Below are 18869 nucleotides of genomic sequence, written 5' to 3' on the forward strand. Positions count from 1 at the left end.
TCCGATGAATTTCTGGTAGAAATAGGTGTAGCGGGGGACCAAGAGCCAAGCTGTACCCTTGATGCATGCCCGACAGCACTGAAAGACTGGGTAACAGAAACCTGTGACGAATGAGACCGGTCCGGTTGCCCTACGACGTTGTAGGGGGGCTGAGTGACGTCACAACCCTCCAAAAAACAAGGCGCTGTATCTCAGAAACGAAAGCAGCACAAATGCTATTTTCAACGGCACAAACCGCCACAAACGTTGCACTAATGAATGAGGTGGGTTTCATCGTTTGTGCTGTCTGTAGGGGGGGGCACTTCATGGTGCTAGCATAGCGTCACTTACACTGTACAGTATGTGCACTATTGTTTGATTAATGGTTTGGTGTGCATTACTGAGTTTGGTATATATATTATTATTATTATTATTATTATTATTATTAATAATAATAATAATAATGAATTGCTTACACTTACAGGTATATAGTGCTTTTCTGGACACTCCACTCAAAGCGCTTTACAGGTAATGGGGACTCCTCTCCACCACCACCAGTGTGCAGCCCCACCTGGATGATGCAACGGCAGCCATAGTGCACCAGTACTATGAGTATATATGAGTGCTGGAGAGAGGGTGTGTTAAAAGTGGGTGTTTCAGGCATGTAGATGACAGAGACTAAGAGGTTGCACTGGGAGAGCAAGGTTAGCTGTTGAGGGAAGGACAGGTGAATACGAGGGGTTTTAGTCTGTATAGCGGAACATGCGCTAAAGCCACTTCCTGGACTTGTACATTCCAGCAGAGCGTGGAGAGGTTTATTTACAAACATCCTCGAGGTCACTCAACCACCCTAGCAGCGACTGTCCACACAAGTCAGTATTATAAGAGGGTGTCACAACAAGTGACATTGTTTTATGTGGAAGAGCAAGAACAGAAGGCACTTCTTCACACAAAGGGTGGTGGGAGTGTGGAACAAGCTGCCCAGTCATGTTGTTGAAGCCGATACCCTGGCTTCTTTCAAGTCACAGCTGGATGAGACCCCCCAGTGAGGACAGGAGGCACTTCTTTACACAAAGGGTGGTGGTAGTGTGGAACAAGCTGCCCAGCCATTGTGTTGAAGCTGATACCCAAATGGGACCCACAGATATGTTGACTACTGACTACCGAAAGGCCTCCTGGTCTCCTTGATGACTCCTCCCACCCTCTTCATTCGCATTTCCAGCTGCTACCTTCAGGAAGGTGCTTAACAATGCCTGTGGCCAAGAACAAGGTCTACAAGAAATCCTTTATTCCCTGCGTAATCGGTATATTAAACACAGCTAAGTGACTGTTTCCTGTATGGAGCTAGCGGATTGTGTGTAATGGTAGTGTAATATGGGCAGAGTGTGATGTGTGTTTGTGCATTGCTGCATGTCTGTGACTATTGTATTTTAAAGTGTTTTTCTTTTCTGTTGTGGTATTTGTTTTTTGTGGTTTTGTATTGTGATGCCAAAGACCAATTTCCTCCCTTTTTGATGGACAGTAAAGTTGCATCTTATCTTTGTAATCTTTCTGACTGCAGAGGCTTCAATATGCATGGCAAATGTTATGCCTGCTGGGAAGGAAATTAAACTGGACAGGAACATGAAAATCAAGGCTTAACTAATGAACGACAGTCCTGACAGAAAACCCATTAGAATTATTAGAATTTATTGACGTATTGAAACAGGTGTCAAGTGCCTCAACTTGAATTCTCCATGTGAAAGGGGATGATCCAGCAGAGATCACGACTCTCCCATGTCCCTGCCAACAGCACCAGTTTCACAAACGCCCCTAGGAGTCCATCAGGCTGCAGTATGTCGATAGGAAGCGCCTTTGTTTGCCAACACTGGGAGTTGTAAGTGTTGGGTAACATTTTATTCTTACACAGAAGTTGTTAATTTGTAATGTGCAATTTCCATTACATACCTTTCCTGTGTTGCCAAAACCAGATAATTTACTGTACCTAAGAAAGATCACAAGCAGGCTAGATGAGCTGAAGGGCCTCCTTTTGTTTGTAATTTTTGTCCTCTGTTTCTTGAAAGAAGCCCGGGAATGAGCTTCAATACTATGGGTGTGCAGCTTGTTCCACACTCCCACCACTCTTTGTGTAAGAAGTGCCTATTGTCCTAACTGGAGGATCTCATCCAGCTGTTTCTTTAAATAAGCCAAGTTATCAGCTTCAGTACCATGGCTGTGCAGCTTGTTCCATGCTCCTACTACTCTTTGTGTAAAGAAGTGTCTACAGCCATGACTGGAGGGTCTGATCCAGCTGTTTGTTTAAGAAGCCAGGGAATCAGCTTCAACAACATGGCTGGACAGCTTGTTCCACACTCCTACCACTCTTTATGTAAAGAAATGCCTCCTATCCTGACTGGAGGATTTCATCCAGCTGTCTCTTGACAGAAGCCAGGGTATCAGTTTCAGAAGTGACTCCTGTCCTGCGGATCTCAACCGGATTGATATGTTGCTGTCGAAATGACCCTGATTGCCCTCGTCCATTATTGTTTCTTATTCCTTCGCAGAAGAAACAGACCTGGAAACATCAAATGTTTGCAGTTTCTTTAAAGCAAGGCTGTTGCTTTCAGATACAGGAAGAAATGAGCTCACCAGGCTGTGTGGTTCAAGTTCTGAAAGACCCGAGGTTCCTGGTTCGAACCCTGATCCTGCCTCGGCCCTCCTTGCCAACTGCGAGCTGTGAGCAGATGGGTCTAACAGGGAGAGGCTGCGTGGCCACTCCTTTCTTTTGTATTTCTCATATTCCTTTACTCGATTTAGCCAGGTCAGTGAATGGAGAACAGATCCTCAACAGTTACCTGGAGACCCACTTATAATACAGCAATTTCGAGGAAGCACCTTGCTCAAGGCTCCAACAGCTGTGCCTCACCTGGGCTTTGAACCCGCAACCATACAGGTCTGGAGCTCCTAGCCACTGCTGCATAGTACATGCTCTTATTACATCATATGTTATCTTCAAAAACATCAATGTTGTCGCATTTGGAACAGATCCCAGATGTTTTGCATCATAAAGTTAAATTCATTTCCATAACCTATTTTTCTAATATATGATCACAACCAAAATCCCAGGATGTACTAAGAGACACCCATAGTTTAGAACTGAAACACCTCACTGGAAGCATACAATACAGATTTTAATTCAAGTGTGGGCACTTCAAAACAAAGTAAAGCTGAAATTGGCAGTTCTGACACGACAATAAATATTCACTGCTGCTGTGCCAAATTCAACTGCTGCTACTGCTAGTAGTCATGAAGAAATTCCCAGTACAGACCTGTGCGCCTGCTCAGTAGAGTGGTCCTGAGTGCTCTCAGTCTGAATTCAGCAGCCGAAACAGACTCCGCTCACTCTGTCTGTGGTGTGAAATATTCGTGGACTGCTCCTCCCACTCCACTGCCCACCCTCCCCTCTTGTGGCAAAAAAAGGGAAAGAGGATATTGTCTTATGTTTGAAGGAGGAAGGAAATTACCAGTAGTATGTGCTGGATTTTCAGCTCAACTGTGCAACTGGTGCGCGTACAGGAATCCAGTGTGTGTACGCTTATAATACATTAATTTCGAGGAAGCACCTTGCTCAAGGCTCCAACAGCTGTGCCTCACCTGGGCTTTGAACCCGCAACCATACAGGTCTGGAGCTCCTAGCCACTGCTGCATAGTACATGCTCTTATTACATAATATGTTATCTTCAAAAATATCAATATCATATTTGGAACACACCACAAATGTTTTGCATCATAAAGTTAAATTCATTTCCATAACGAGAATTAAACGAAAGGGGAAGGAAATTACCAGTAGTATGTGCTGGATTTTCAACTCATCTGTGCAACTGGTGCGCGTACAGGAATCCAGTGTGGGTACAGACATCTGTATGTAGCTGCTGTGTGTTCAGGACTCCAGTGTGTGTACAGACATCTGTATGTAGCTGCTGTGTGTGCAGGACTCCTGTGTGTGTACAGACATCTGTATGTAACTGCTGTGCGTGTTTGCAGGACTCCAGTGTGTGTACAGACATCTGTATGTAACTGCTGTGTGTGTGCAGGACTCCACTGTGTGTACAGACATCTGTATGTAACTGGTGCATGGATCTCTGAGGATCAGGTCTCCAGATCCTTGACACTAGCTCTGTGGGAATCAGCTATCTAGATCTGAGACACTTGATCTCTGAAGAGCAGCGATCTGGATGTGTGACACTGTATCTTTGAGGATCAGGTCTTCAGCACTATTCACCTTAATGGACTCCTATCAATTCCGTCTATTGGACTTGTTTCTCCAACAATATGTGTGACACAGGATCAGGTGTCCCACTCCTCACAGCACCCAGCATGAAGGCCTGAAGAGGACCCCTACCTTGGCCCACCTCAGTGGTAGGGTCAGGGGTCCCACCCCTCACACTGCTGTGAATGTGTCTGGCCTTTGGAACTATGAAACAGAGCCCAGAGATTCAGCCCAAAGCTATTAACACTCCTTAGTAAAACACTTCGTTAACAGGTACAGGTCGTTAGGCAGCAGCTGAAAGAGCAGGCTGTGCTCTCTGTGCCAGGGGACAGCTCAACAGCACAGCCTGTGTAAAGAGCATCTTTGACACACTAGTGCTGCCACAGGCTGTGTGGTTAAATGCTCTTGATCTGCCGCACAGGTTTGTGGAAGGAAACGCAGTGGGGAGTCTTCAGCCTGTCTCATCATGCACCTCACCTGTCAGCGTCCTGTTTTTTTACCATGCAAGGACGGTGTGTAGACCACCTTCATCTCGTGTTCACCAGTTATTCATCGCGAGAATTTACGGAGCGTCCACGTAGCAAAACATTTACAATAATCTTGAGAATTAAGAACCAACAGTGAAACACAAACCAAGGGAAAAGAGGGGAAACTATGCCTACGTGCGTTGAAAAAGAGGCACGTTACACTTCTGTTCTTTACACAGTGGGTGGTGGGAGTGTGGAGCAAGCTGCCCAGCTGTGTTGTTGAAGCCTTTACCCTGGTGTCTTCCAAGAAACAGATGGATGAGATCTTCCGATCAATTAGTTACTACCAAATGGGCTTGATAACCTAGACTGTAATTTTACAATTTTAAATAGCTATGACATCATGTACAGAAATGGGACCTTTTCTGCTCATTCTGCAAAGTAAGCATGTGGACAAAATCAGCCACTGTCATAGTGAGTGGAACAGTGCTCGATCACAAGACTGCAGGCAGTGCTACTGCCTTTTCCTTCCTGTGTGCCAGTGCAAATATTTGTGTCCAAGGTTATGAAGGCATACAGAAAGTCACTTCTCTATTCTGACAGTGAGAGAAGATTGTATGTAGGGTGGTTAATACAGTTCAGACACACTGACTGGACACTACAGGACATTAACACTGCACTGAGAGAGAGGGGTTAATACAGTCCAGACACACTGACTGAACACTACAGGACATTAACACTGCATCGAGAGAGAGGGGTTAATACAGTCCAGACACACTGACTGGACACTACAGGACATTAACACTGCACTGAGAGAGAGGGGTTAATACAGTCCAGACACACTGACTGGACACTACAGGACATTAACACTGCAGTGAGAGAGAGGGGTTAATACAGTCCAGACACACTGACTGGACACTACAGGACATTAACACTGCAGTGAGAGAGAGGGGTTAATACAGTCCAGACACACTGACTGGACACTACAGGACATTAACACTGCACTGAGAGAGAGGGGTTAATACAGTCCAGACACACTGACTGGACACTACAGGACATTAACACTGCACTGAGAGAAAGGGGTTAATACAGTACAGACACACTGACTGGACACTATAGCACATTAACACTGCACTGAGAGAGAGGGGTTAATACAGTCCAGACACACTGACTGGACACTCCAGTACATTAACACTGCACTGAGAGAGAGGGGTTAATACAGTCCAGACACACTGACTGGACACTACAGGACATTAACACTGCACTGAGAGAGAGGCTATAATACAGTAAAGACACACAAGACTGGACACCACAGTACAAGTTTACAGTACAAGGGCACATCTTTCCTAACGCTATTTCCGTGCAGTTGTCACGGTAAGACTCCTGTTGCACAATATTCTGAGCCTGTGCTGGGTTTGCTAGCTGCTGAGCCTTGAGCAACTGGTCCTCAGGAAGCAGAAGAGCCATCGTGTACACAGTCTCTGAAGCACTAGTGCATAACGCAAGCCTCCGCCAGGAAGGCGATGAGTTCCCTTGTCAGGACTGCCACCAACATCGGCCGGAAGATGAACCGGACTCCCCAGCGCAAACACAGCCCCCAGCAGCCCCTGGGAACAATGTGGGAGCAGCCTCATGTACTGTAGCACCACCCTGCTCTGGGAGGCAAAGTGAGCTGCAACACTCGGACGCTGATGGAGCGCGTCAGCTCGGAGGCAGAGATCTCTGGTGTGGGGGAGCTGTGATTGCTTGAATGTGCAGAATGCGGTGATGAGGAAAGTTTGTGGTGAAATGTGAGCAAAACAGATCCCCTATTGCAGGGCAACCAGATGTGTGACCTCTCCATTACACAATTTTGTTTCGACAGTATTCTTGAGGTCATTTACATCTTTTTATGATCGATTAAGGAGATGCCTGTATTAAAGGACCACAGAGGACTGGAAGTACACCCTCTGGTCAAGAGTTAGACACCCTGGGGGAGTGGAGAGCCTGTCTGAGTGTGCCCACAGCGGTGATCACCAATGGACATTCACTGTGTGGACTCCACACGCATCTGAAGTGAACGAGAGCCGATTTCCCCATTCCATCCAGGCGTCACTAGCACGGGAGAGATGAGGATTCCACAACACAGGAAACACAGATAACACAGCAAGCTCTCTTATAGAAAATGCTTTGAATGTGGTGCTCCGCATAGTGCTGGGGTTACCTGAATAAAATCTGGTTTGAGCACGAGCTGGGAAGAAGAAATTCTTCCGTGGCTCAGCGCACTCGTTGGTGTTTCTTCTGTGCTTCCTGTTCTCTGTCTCTTCTCTAAATCTCTGTTCAAGTTCTTACATTGTCACCCATTCCTGTGGGGGGCTGGCTTAATGACCTCACTAGAAGGCCCAGTCACTATTCAATGTTTGTTCTTTAATAGGGTGGTTAAGATAAGATCACTTTATTGGCCATATACAATTTCTTGCATTAGGAATTTGTCTTTTCGCATACCCCAACTTGCTCTCCACGAGACACACAAACAGGGAAAGAGAAGACTTGGGGTCAGAGTGCAGGGTCAGCCATTTATACAGCACCCCTGGAGCACTTGGGGTTAAGGGCCTTGCTCAGGAGCCCACCGGAGTAGGATTCTTCTGCCAGCTACGCGATTTGAACCGGCAACCTTCCAGCAACAGGCACAGATCCTTAGCCACAGAGCCACTGCTCCGCCGAATGAACCCAAGTAAGTTATTAGGAACGAAATCGGATCCTCTGCAGAGCAGTGGCTCTGTGGCTAAGGATCTGTGCCTTTAGATGGAAGGTTGCCAGTTCAAGTCCCGCAGCCGGTAGAGGAATCCTACTTCGTTGGGCCCCCGAGCAAGGCCCTTAACCCCAACTACTCCAGGGGCGCTGTACAATAGCTGACCCTGCTCTCTGACCCCAAGCTTCTCTCCCTGTCTGTGTGTCTGTGTCTCATGGAGAGCAAGCTGGGGTATGCAAAAAGACGAATTCCTAATGCAAGAAATTGTATAGGGCTAATAAAGTGATGTTAGATGTTAGATGCATCTTATGCTTCTGTCCCACATGGCCCAAGAACGGCTAGATATCTGAAGCATCACAATTCACCGTGTCCCGGCCCTTCTGAATAAGGCAATCAATCTGAGCAGTGCGAGCCTGGCTGAAACTCAGCTACCCTCCCCCAGTCACACCAGGAACAATGACAGGAAATAATATGGTGATAGCTCTGGAAGTGGCTGGTGAGGTGCCTCAGGATCTACAGACAATGGTCAACATCTAGCTACTGTCAACATTTGCAGTTCTCTGGGTTTCAAAGCGAGCAGAAACAATGCATGGAAGACGGGGTGTTTGCTGAGCTGTAGGGCGTCCGAGACACATTGATCCAAGAGAATCGCCTGGTTTACCTTAAGTTCTGGGCAAATCATCAAGAGTCATCTTGGTAGGCAGAGAGGGAGACAGGAGAGCACACAAGTGACAAGGAGAGGGGGGGAAACTACAGCACAAGAGGAGAGAAAGCAGAAGAACTGTGCAAGGCTAGGACACCCTGTTCAAACCAACCTTAAAGACCCAGATTCGAGTGAAGAATCTGAACCTGGTTCAGAGCACTTGCCCTTTGGGTGTTTGAGGAACCTCTGATTTTCTCCATCCAGAGTCCTCAGGGTGAAAAACAATGGAGGGAAGATGAGGCGTTTACTGAGCTGTAGGGAGTCCGAGACACAATGGTCTCTCCTGGTCGGCGGATGCGTTTTTACAAGAGGGAAACTCTTACGTCACACAACTGAAAAGGAAGACTGCATCTTACTGACGGCCTGGAACACCAGAGGCCAGAGCTCGGTGCTCCCTGGGCGCAGGAGGGGAAAGCCCAGGTGGTGGAGCTCGGGAACAGCCAGAGCTGTCCAGGGAAGGGCAGAGGTGGTGGATGGGATACGGCGCATGAAACCGGGACTAGGCAGAAGGAGAAGGCAATCGTCAGGAGACTGTGCTGCTGGGAGCAAAAACTGGTTGTGGAATAGGAGCCACTGGCCAGGTGCTCAACAGGAGGCAGATATAATCAAGCAGATCAGAGTAACTTTCAGAGACACTGGCCAGTACCGAGAGCACACTGCTGTATTCCTGAAAGCAGCTCAATGACAGAGCACCGAACCAGTGGCGTAATAGGGTTTAGATAAGGAGGATGATTAGTGAAGCACCTTTTCATTGCATAAGGGAGGCAGAGCTAATTGCTCCTGGTGGGAATGCACCCAGTTTCCAAGGAACAAGGGCTGTCAGCTCCTCTTCACCCCGGCCATATCAGTAATAGGTGTCCTATTCACTTTGGGGCATCCAAATTTACAGGAGGAGAGATTCAGCTGCAGGTTGAAAATTTAAGCCCTGGGGTTAAGGCACCCCCTACTGGTACCCCAATATCACTTATAGCAGCAACCAGGTTGTCCTGTGAGGTCTCCCACCCCAGTACTAACCAGAACCAGCCATGCTTGGCTTCTGGTGGCGTGACCAGGTCCGATTACAAGGTGGCAACGAAAAATAGAACCACAGAGTCTCATCGTTGACCAAAATAACGTACAGCCCTTCAGTACATAGTACTGAAGCCAGAGCTATTTTCAACACTGTACTTAAACGCATGAAGACCTTGGAGGTTTCCTGTGGGCCTGAACCCTGTTCTCCAGCTCTGGTCCACTTCATGGATTCATGGCATGTCTCTGGGTTCCTGATAATTTACTGTGGAAGCCTTAACTGTGTTGTTAAGGTCCTGACTCTCTGTGGTCATTAAAAATCCCAGGGCATTTCTTGTAAAGAGTAGGGGTGTATCCCCGGTGTCCTGGCCAAATTTCCCATTGGCCCTTACCAATCATGGCCTCCTAGTAATCCCCATCTCTGAACTGGCTTCATTACTCTGCTCTCCTCCCCACTGAGAGCTGGTGTGTGGTGAGTGTTCTGGCGCACTATGGCTGCCATCGCATCATCCAGGTGGGGCTGCACACTGGTGGTGGTGGAGGGGAGACCCCATTACCTGTAAAGCGCTTTGAGTGGAGTGTCCAGAAAAGCGCTATATAAGTGGAAGCAATTATTATTATTAATTACAGGTAGACTGTCTGGCTGTGTCACATGACTAAATAGAAGACGATAATTGGTCAGGTGACAATTTAAAAACCAGCAAGTGGCGAGACAGAAGGCAGATTCACTGGAGTAGAGGGCATGCTTTGGACAAAATCCTTATCTGATGATGCTGGCAAGCATCTTACGTGACCAGTTTTGTGTTTAGACGGTGTAACGGTGCGAGAGTGGGGGGAGCCACGGTGAACACCGGTAAGTCACCGCCCCCTCTGAGGCACCGGTGTGAGGCCAGCGAAAACACACACAGCAGCGTCCAGACTGGACCATGCCTATCTAACAGGATCCAGCCTGGGGAAGAAAACGTTTGGAACAGCGGCAGCCGGCCTGGGCTGTCCCTATTTACCGGGGTCCCGTCTGGAACAACAGGAAACTCAAGCTGCTGCGCTGAATCCTCAGGAAAAAGAAACAAGACGCAGCCTTAACGCTCTGTCCACAATGCCCGCCGGGACAGTCGCGGGAAGGCTCTCCCCTTGCGGGGCTGTCCGGACTGAAGTCCTGCTTGCTCACACCTCCGGGGAAGAGCTCAGTGTGTCTTAAAGAGCTTCCACAGCTGCGGCTCATCCAAAATCAGCCAGGGCAGAGGGGGTACTGTGCCAGTGGGCTACTGTGCCGGTGGGCTACTGTGTCAGAGAGGGTACTGTGCCAGTGGGGTACTGTGTCAGTGGGCTACTGTGCCGGTGGGCTACTGTGTCAGAGAGGGTACTGTGCCAGTGGGGTACTGTGTCAGTGGGCTACTGTGTCAGTGAGGTACTGTGCCAGTGGGCTACTGTGCCGGTGGGCTACTGTGTCAGAGAGGGTACTGTGCCAGTGGGGTACTGTGTCAGTGGGGTACTGTGTCAGAAGGGGTACTGTACCAGTGGGGTACTGTGTCAGTGGGGTACTGTGTCAGTGGGGTACTGTGTCAGAGAGGGTACTGTGTCAGTGGGGTACTGTGTCAGTGGGGTACTGTGCCCGTGGGGTACTGTGTCAGTGGGCTACTGTGCCAGTGGGGTACTGTGTCAGAGAGGGTACTGTGCCAGTGGGGTACTGTGTCAGTGGGGTACTGTGTCAGAGAGGGTACTGTGCCAGTGGGGTACTGTGTCAGTGGGGTACTGTGTCAGAGAGGGTACTGTGCCAGTGGGGTACTGTGTCAGTGGGGTACTGTGTCAGAGAGGGTACTGTGTCAGTGGGGTACTGTGCCCGTGGGGTACTGTGTCAGTGGGGTACTGTGTCAGAGAGGGTACTGTGTCAGTGGGGTACTGTGTCAGTGAGGTACTGTGCCAGTGGGGTACTGTGTCAGAGAGGGTACTGTGCCAGTGGGCTACTGTGTCAGTGGGGTACTGTGTCAGTGGGGTACTGTGCCAGTGGGGTACTGTGTCAGTGAGGTACTGTGCCAGTGGGGTACTGTGTCAGTGGGGTACTGTGCCAGAGGGCTACTGTGTCAGTGAGGTACTGTGCCAGTGGGCTACTGTGTCAGTGAGGTACTGTGCCGGTGAGGTACTGTGCCAGTGGGCTACTGTGCCAGTGGGCTACTGTGCCAGTGAGGTACTGTGCCAGTGGGGTACTGTGCCAGTGGGGTACTGTGTCAGTGAGGTACTGTGTCAGTGGGCTACTGTGTCAGTGGGCTACTGTGCCAGTGAGGTATTGTGCCAGTGGGGTACTGTGCCAGTGAGGTATTGTGCCAGTGAGGTACTGTGTCAGTGGGCTACTGTGCCAGTGAGGTGTTGTGCCAGTGAGGTATTGTGCCAGTGAGGTACTGTGTCAGTGGGGTACTGTGCCAGTGGGGTACTGTGCCAGAGGGCTACTGTGCCAGTGGGGTACTGTGCCAGTGGGGTACTGTGCCAGAGGGCTACTGTGTCAGTGAGGTACTGTGCCAGTGGGCTACTGTGCCAGTGGGGTACTGTGTCAGTGAGGTACTGTGTCAGTGGGCTACTGTGTCAGTGGGCTACTGTGCCAGTGAGGTATTGTGCCAGTGGGGTACTGTGCCAGTGGGCTACTGTGCCAGTGAGGTACTGTGCCGGTGAGGTACTGTGCCAGTGGGTTATGGCTGAATTTCAGCCACTGCCCTGAGGCAGCCTGCCCTCAGCTGCAACAGAGCAGGGCTGCGTCTCTGGGCTGCGGTCTCTGGGCTGGCACGAGCCCACCCCCCCGTGTGTTGCAATGCAGAAGTGGCGTGACGACGATGGTGTGGTATTAATATCTTTGCCACGTGCCAGCACACAGCAGGAAGGAGGGTGAGGGTCTTATGATAAGCCGAAAGATGCTGACATGCAAAGTCTCAGAGCTTTCATGCCCACTCTCACTGCTCACGCTAGCTCATAAGAGAATAAACTCAGTTCAGTTTATTTGTCATGTGCACAAGTGCAATGACATACTCATTTGTATGTATGCTTTGTTACAAAGACATTAAGGAATCACCGAAAACATAAACACAGCACACAGCAGCAGCAACAAGAAGCTAAATTACAGTACATACAACTTAAAAAAGAGCACAAGACAGGTCACAAACGGAGGTAGTTAGTAGTTAGACCAGGGATCTGATCTACCCCTTTACATGAAGGAAGTCAGGGTATCAGCTTCAACAACAAGACTGGGCAGCAAGTTCCACACTCCCACCACCCTTTGTGTACAGATGTGCCTCCTGTTCTTAGGATTAAATATTAACCGATCTCATCTAGCTGCTTTTTGGATGAAGCCAGGGATTTGGCTTCAACAACATGGCTCGGCAGCTTGTTCCACACTCCCACCACTCTCGGTGCAAAGAAGTGCCTCCTGTCCTGTCTTGTTTTTCAAAGCACTTTCCTGTTGTTTCCACCTGTGTCCTCTCATTCATGTGTCACTGCAGATTCTGAAGTAAACTCGGCAGCCATGTTGACTTTATTATGTATTTCTTTTATCATAATTTTTAACATTTCCTCTCTTAGAATACTGTAACATGTTACTTACTAAGACTATAAGCAAATATGGGATTACAATGCACGCATGAATGCTCCATTCAATTCCTATTCAAAATGCGTATAGGATGAGTGAATATTGGAGTATGTGATGCACTTAATGTGACAGGGTGTGAAGCAATCATAGAGGTGTTTCCACAGTGGTAAAGGGGATTCCTGGGAAAATGAGAATGAGGAGGACAGGATTCGGGAAGCAGAAGAAATGTCACTGCTTTGTGGAAGAGTCACTTTGTTTTACGAGACAACTGGCCAAGCATCAGCTAAAGCACTAATACCTCAAGGTAATCAGCGCACGCACAGACCTGGAGTGCACAGAGCCGCTTAGAGTAATCCAGATTTTAGGATACAGAACCAATCACTAAACACATGAGGGATGAGGGAGGGAGAGGAAGTCTTAAAATAGTACAGATCAGACACTGACTGACTGGACACTACAGGACATTAACACTGCACTGAGAGAGAGGAGTTAATACAGTCCAGACACACTGACTGGACACTACAGGACATGAACACTGCACTGAGAGAGAGGGGTTAATACAGTCCAGACACACTGACTGGACACTCCAGGACATTAACACTGCACTGAGAGAGAGGGGTTAATACAGTCCAGACACCCTGACTGGACACTCCAGGACATTAACACTGCACTGAGAGAGAGGGGTTAATACAGTCCAGACACACTGACTGGACACTACAGGACATTAACACTGCACTGAGAGAGAGGGGTTAATACAGTCCAGACACACTGACTGGACACTACAGGACATTAACACTGCACTGAGAGAGAGGGGTTAATACAGTCCAGACACCCTGACTGGACACTCCAGGACATTAACACTGCACTGAGAGAGAGGGGTTAATACAGTCCAGACACACTGACTGGACACTACAGCACATTCATAAAGCAAGTACAGAGAGTGCAATGGAGCATATCAGTATTTCAGTAAAAAGAATAAAAGAAATACATTATCTCGTGATAAAGCACTAATGTTGCTCATACACTAAGTCCGATTTCGTGTTTCCATTAACCACATTTCTGACTTTGATGTGGCGGGATGTGTACAGTATCTCGTTCTGGCTGTCTGCACTCAAGTATTACAAGCATGCTTATGATCTGGGAGTATCTACAGTATCTTCGATACTTAACTGTTACGCGCCTGGTTTTACTGTGTAAATCCGTTAATTAATGGGAGTGTCTAAGGCATGTTGGGAGGGGACTGAAAGCGACCAAGCCACCCCGCATCTCTGCTGTTTTTGTGACCCTCCATGACGTCATTTCCCGAAATGCTCTAAAGAGATCACCGCGAGCCTCTTCCTCGCGCCCGTCTCCTTTCGCGCCCCTCCAACGCCTCTGTTTCTGTCCCCGGGTCACTCCTGTCCCACGGCCGGGGGGGCTGGCCTTCAGCCAGGCGGGGAGCGCAGTCGACACCTAACCTTTTCTAGGAAACAGAAATCGTGCAGAACGATTCGTGGTCTGACCGGGTGTGGTAATTCCTCCGAGATTTCCTGACGGTCCCACTGCTTCCTGGCCGTCTGCCTGTGATCCAGATTGTAATATAATCTATATTTCACAACCTACCACCCCGTTGTGCCTCGGATCTGCACGACAGGTTAACACACTGTCTCGCCACTATACTGTACATTCGTCGTCAATGGTGAACGTCGAGCAAACGCCAAGAATACAGGTCTCCCATATCTCTCAACACGGTACAAAAATGAATAGCAGAAATTAGACGGAAACTGATTTTAATTTGGAGCGAGTTAACGATGACACGGTACAGTATTGTCAATTGACATGTTTGTGGTCAAACGGGGACCCACAGTCAAAACCCGGCTGTGCTTCTCTCTCTTCAAGTTCAAGTTCAAGTTTATTGTCATTATACTCATATACAGGTGTATGGTAAAACGAAATGCTATTTAGCTAGCTCTCAGACGGTAAGCAGTACAAAAAACAACAATACAATTGTATAAGAAAAGCAAGACTGCGACAACAGGCTGTGTGCAAAACAACAACAGGTAACAGGTAATGTGCAAAACAACATCAGATGTGCAAAATCATACATCAACAGAATGACATAAAGGACTAAATTATGAGGAGTGAGCTTCTTGACATGTGAGGTAGAGGTAGATTTCAATGTGTTTGAGTTTTGGTAAAGAGAGAAGGCACTGTGAGGGTTCAGATCGTGGGTGAGAGAGGCTGGGAGTTTAATAGTTTGTTAGTGCGGGGGTAAAAACTGTCTCTGAGTCTGGTAGTCCGAGCCCGAATGCTCCGGTACCGTTTTCCAGATGGTAGAGGGTCATACAGTCTGTAGCTGGGGTGTGTGGGGTCTTTGATGATGCTTAGAGCTTTCCTCAAGCACCGTCTGTCATACATGTCCTGGATTCACAGGTTGTGAGAGGAAGATCTGTTTTTAGCGAGGCCGGACAGCCCGAGTTATGACCGGCTACAGAAGGACTGGATATTTTTGGTGAACGCAGAGCTAACTGTAACCGCGGTCGCGGAGTTAACTCCTCCGCCAACACGCAAACGCGCACTCACCCGTGGCCGGTACAGTAGCGTCCTCTCCCGTTACTGTCCTGGTACCGGACACGGAGACTCGACACTGTGCGAGCTGACAGCCGTTAACTTCAAGGCTGAGCCTCGGAGGCAATCATTAACAGCTCCAGCAGGGTCTGGGTCTACCGTTCTGAGACGCCGGTCAACACAGCGTCTGAATTGTGGTAACATTTCAACTCGGAGGTACTAAAGGGGCGAACCAGCTATCGGTTCGGTTCCGAGACGCGTTTGTTGCGTTTGAGAATCCCCTTCGTGACATTACAAGTCACGGGCACAGACTTTTAAAACCGCAGGCGTACAGTCCTGCAGGTACCCGTACCTGACTGCGGGACGGACAGCCCCAGTCCCTGTCCTGTCTCGGGTGAAACGGGGCGTTCACACGGGGGAAGGGGGCAGTGGAAGTTGGCGCCGGTGTCAATACCTCTGTGCGTGTCCCCGCCGCTGTCCCGGCCGCGTCCTCCCCTCCCGCTCGCCTTTCACCGACAGCCCCCAACAGGACACACCCGGTTGTTTACCTTACAGTCTCTCCCGCTGGGTCGTCCCTCCTCCGCTAGCTCTCTCCCACTCCGATGCGCCAGAGGCTTTAACTATTTTTTTTCTGACCGCTCCATCCGATTTAGGGTAGCAGGGTCTTTAAACATGGCGGGTTTTAAAGCTCAGGGCTGCCCTTCTCTGAAGCTGAAGACCGTAAACTGCACATCGGCTCTCGCATTCTGTTCGTATCCATCTTCCAGTCCTGACAGAGACGCCGCAGCGCCGGTGTATTCACTGTGAACGGCCATCGCCCCCGACTAAACAGAGTTCAGCGGGCAGAGACGTAGGATTTCTCCGCATCACTTGTGGAAAAACTCACATTATTAAAACCATGGTAATAATGTAGCGGGCGCCCGGTTTAAACCGTAAATCCGGCGAATTTCTTCAAAGCGCTTTCGCAGTGCAGAGGGACTTGTCTATGAGACCGCATTTGTGCATTATAAGACTGCACCATCCAACACTACGCTCTTTATTTGGGAAAGGGCTCTTTTCTCGCTTCAGGCTTTCCGACGCTGAATAATTATCGGCGTCGGAAACTGCAGGAGGCGTTTGTTTGTTACTCTCTGATTTATGACACACGCAGCTTGCTGACCCGGACCAGTCTGACAGAGAAAACTCCAGTTTAGTGGTTTTATCCTATGATTAACCATTGTAAGACCCTGGAGTTTGTCTTGTAGGAGCCCTTCCGCGGAGATCCAGAAAGAGGCGCTCACGTCCATAAGAACACAAGAGGGTTCTCAAACGAGAGGAGCTATTCAGTCCCTCCTGCTCGGGTATCGGATTGCTTGTTCCACACCCCCACCACCCTTTGTGTAAAGAAGTGCCTCCTGTCCTGCCTGGAGGACCTCATCCCGCTGCGTCTTGAAAGAAGCCAGGGTACCGGCTTCAACAACCTGGCTGGCCAGCTTGTTCCACACTCCCACCACCCTTTGTGTATAGAAGTGCCTCTGGTTCTCTGTTATAAAAGATCTTCCACGTATTTGCACTGGTGTCCTCTAGTCCCCGCGTGGTGTTTGGCGGTGTAAGTGTGTGTGAGTGCTCACAGTATTATTTAACACGAAATGCGTGCTCACCCGTCACTCCCTTGGGGCAGGATGTGTCACTGTGCTGGTGACACACGTGGCGTGGGGGCAGGACATTTAACCGCGGGAAGCTGATAGCGGGAGACCCACATGGGGGCTAGCTGGACATCTTCCTGGAGCAATCCCAGCGCTGGACCTTGCGCAGGAGTGCCACAGCAGCGCCTCACCTGAGATTCGGACCCGCGACCCTCCAGCTAGCGGGAAACAGCCCCGACCGCTACGCCGAATTCGTGCCATTCCACCCTTTCCCGGCTGGCAGGGACAGCACCGCCCTCCGCCCTCCGCAGCTGCGTGTTTTCGAGCACGCCCTCTCTCCCTCTCGCCCTGCAGGCCTGCTGTGTTTGTCTCGGAGAGCGTGATGCGTTCCAGATGTTGGAAGGATGGAGAGGGGGGAGAGGGGGCCGGGGGAAGATGTCTAGTTTGGGCAAACCCGCGCGAGTCGTGCGTGATCCTGCGCCGCACGACGTGTGAGGTTGAAAATAACGTGAACAGAAAACTCCTCCTGGAGGTCGCCTGTGCGGGAAATACCCCGAGCGTGCGTGATCCTGCGCTCTCCTTTCAAGGCCCGTGACTGAGGCTGCCGGGGTGCCTGCACCCCTGGGGGCTCGGGTCCAGCCCGTCAGCCGAGCGATGACCAGCGCACACGGGGCGGGGGATGTCAACACTGAAGCAGCTGCCAGCCTGCGCTGCCCTCTGCTGGTCAAAGGGGAGAATACAGGAAGGTTTACAACTGGTTTGGCCCACTTAGCTCGTCTTACTCCCAACTGCCTGATCGGACGACCCGAGTGCAGCTCAGTCTCACTGATTCCAGGTAATGGGGATCCACCACCCCCAGTGTGCAGGCCCACCTGGATGATGCTCCAGTCTGCTCACACACACCAGCTCTCAGTGGGGAGGAGAGCAGAGTGATGAAGCCAGTTCAGAGATGGGGATTATTAGGAGGCCATGATGGGTAAAGGCCAGGGGGAAATTTGGCCAGGACACCAGGGTCACACCCCTACTCTTTTCAAGAAACACCCTGGATTTTAAATGACCACAGAGAGGCAAGAGCTCACTTTTACATCTCATTCAGCCTTTTTACAGTATAGTGTCCCAGTCACTATACTGGTGCATTAGGAGCCACACAGACCGCAGGGTGAGCGCCCCCTGCTGGCCCCACTAACACCTCTTCCAGCAGCAGCCTTAGCTTTCCCAGGAGTCTCCCCTCCAGGTACTGGCCAGGCTCCCTCCTGCTGGGCTCCAGGGGGCTGCCAGCTGGGAGCTGCAGGGTGATATGGCTGCTGGAGGGAAGGTCCCACTCTGAGCCCGAGACAGAGGAGCCCCAAGACACATGAACCTCCTGTCCCACAGGCCTGGTGCCAGGGGGGCCAGGGCAGGGCCTGCGAGGGGCCAGCCTCTGTCCCCCTGACCGGAGTCGTCACTGAGCAGGGGTACCAGCTGACCAAGACCTCGTAACCGTGGAGAGCAAACCTGTCCCCCAAAGCTAGCCACACCCAGACCCTGTCTCTAGCGCCTTGTGGGCAGAGCAAGCACATTCTGATGTTGTTTTGAGACAAAACTTGCTGCTTGGAGATCCTGGAGCAGCAGGAGACAGCCCACCAGGAGGCCATACAAACTCCATACAGAAGGATCCAGTTCAGGAACTGAACCTCAGACCCCAGAGCTGTACAGCTCGTCATTTGCATGTTGCTGAGGACCAGTGATCTTGGCCTCTCGGTCCCAGTTTTGCATGTGCAAATGCATACTGATGCTGTGTAGCCGTGTAGCAGCACAACTCTGCATCTCAGGTGTCCCACTGTAGTCTCTCTAGCAAAAACACATGGAAATCAGGCTGAGGTGCATCTGTCTATATAACCTTCCCTCTTGTCTGCTGTGGGCGAGCCTGGTGCCTGAGTCCCTCCAGCAAGGACATCGTGTCCAGGTCCTGCAAGAAGAGTACCTGAAGATCGCCATTCTGTCTGGGAA

General features: G+C 49.9%; 1 protein-coding gene across 3 annotated transcripts in view; it reads right to left on the minus strand.

Moving 5' to 3' along the window:
* slc43a3a (solute carrier family 43 member 3a) overlaps nucleotides 1–16425 on the minus strand; it is a 38673-nt gene extending 22248 nt beyond the window's left edge. The window contains exon 1 of one of the 3 annotated variants that reach the window (XM_088919780.1): nucleotides 15804–16425. The gene's annotated coding sequence lies outside the window, so the exon portion shown is untranslated. Of the gene's footprint in view, nucleotides 1–3287; nucleotides 3423–15709 lie in introns of those variants that run through there. The other 2 variants (XM_088919778.1, XM_088919779.1) reach the window with 2 other exon arrangements.
* Between the last annotated feature and the right edge of the window lie 2444 nt (nucleotides 16426–18869).

This window comes from Atractosteus spatula, chromosome 6 (assembly GCF_055471065.1).
Source record: "Atractosteus spatula isolate fAtrSpa1 chromosome 6, fAtrSpa1.hap1, whole genome shotgun sequence".
Lineage (NCBI taxonomy): Eukaryota > Metazoa > Chordata > Actinopteri > Semionotiformes > Lepisosteidae > Atractosteus > Atractosteus spatula.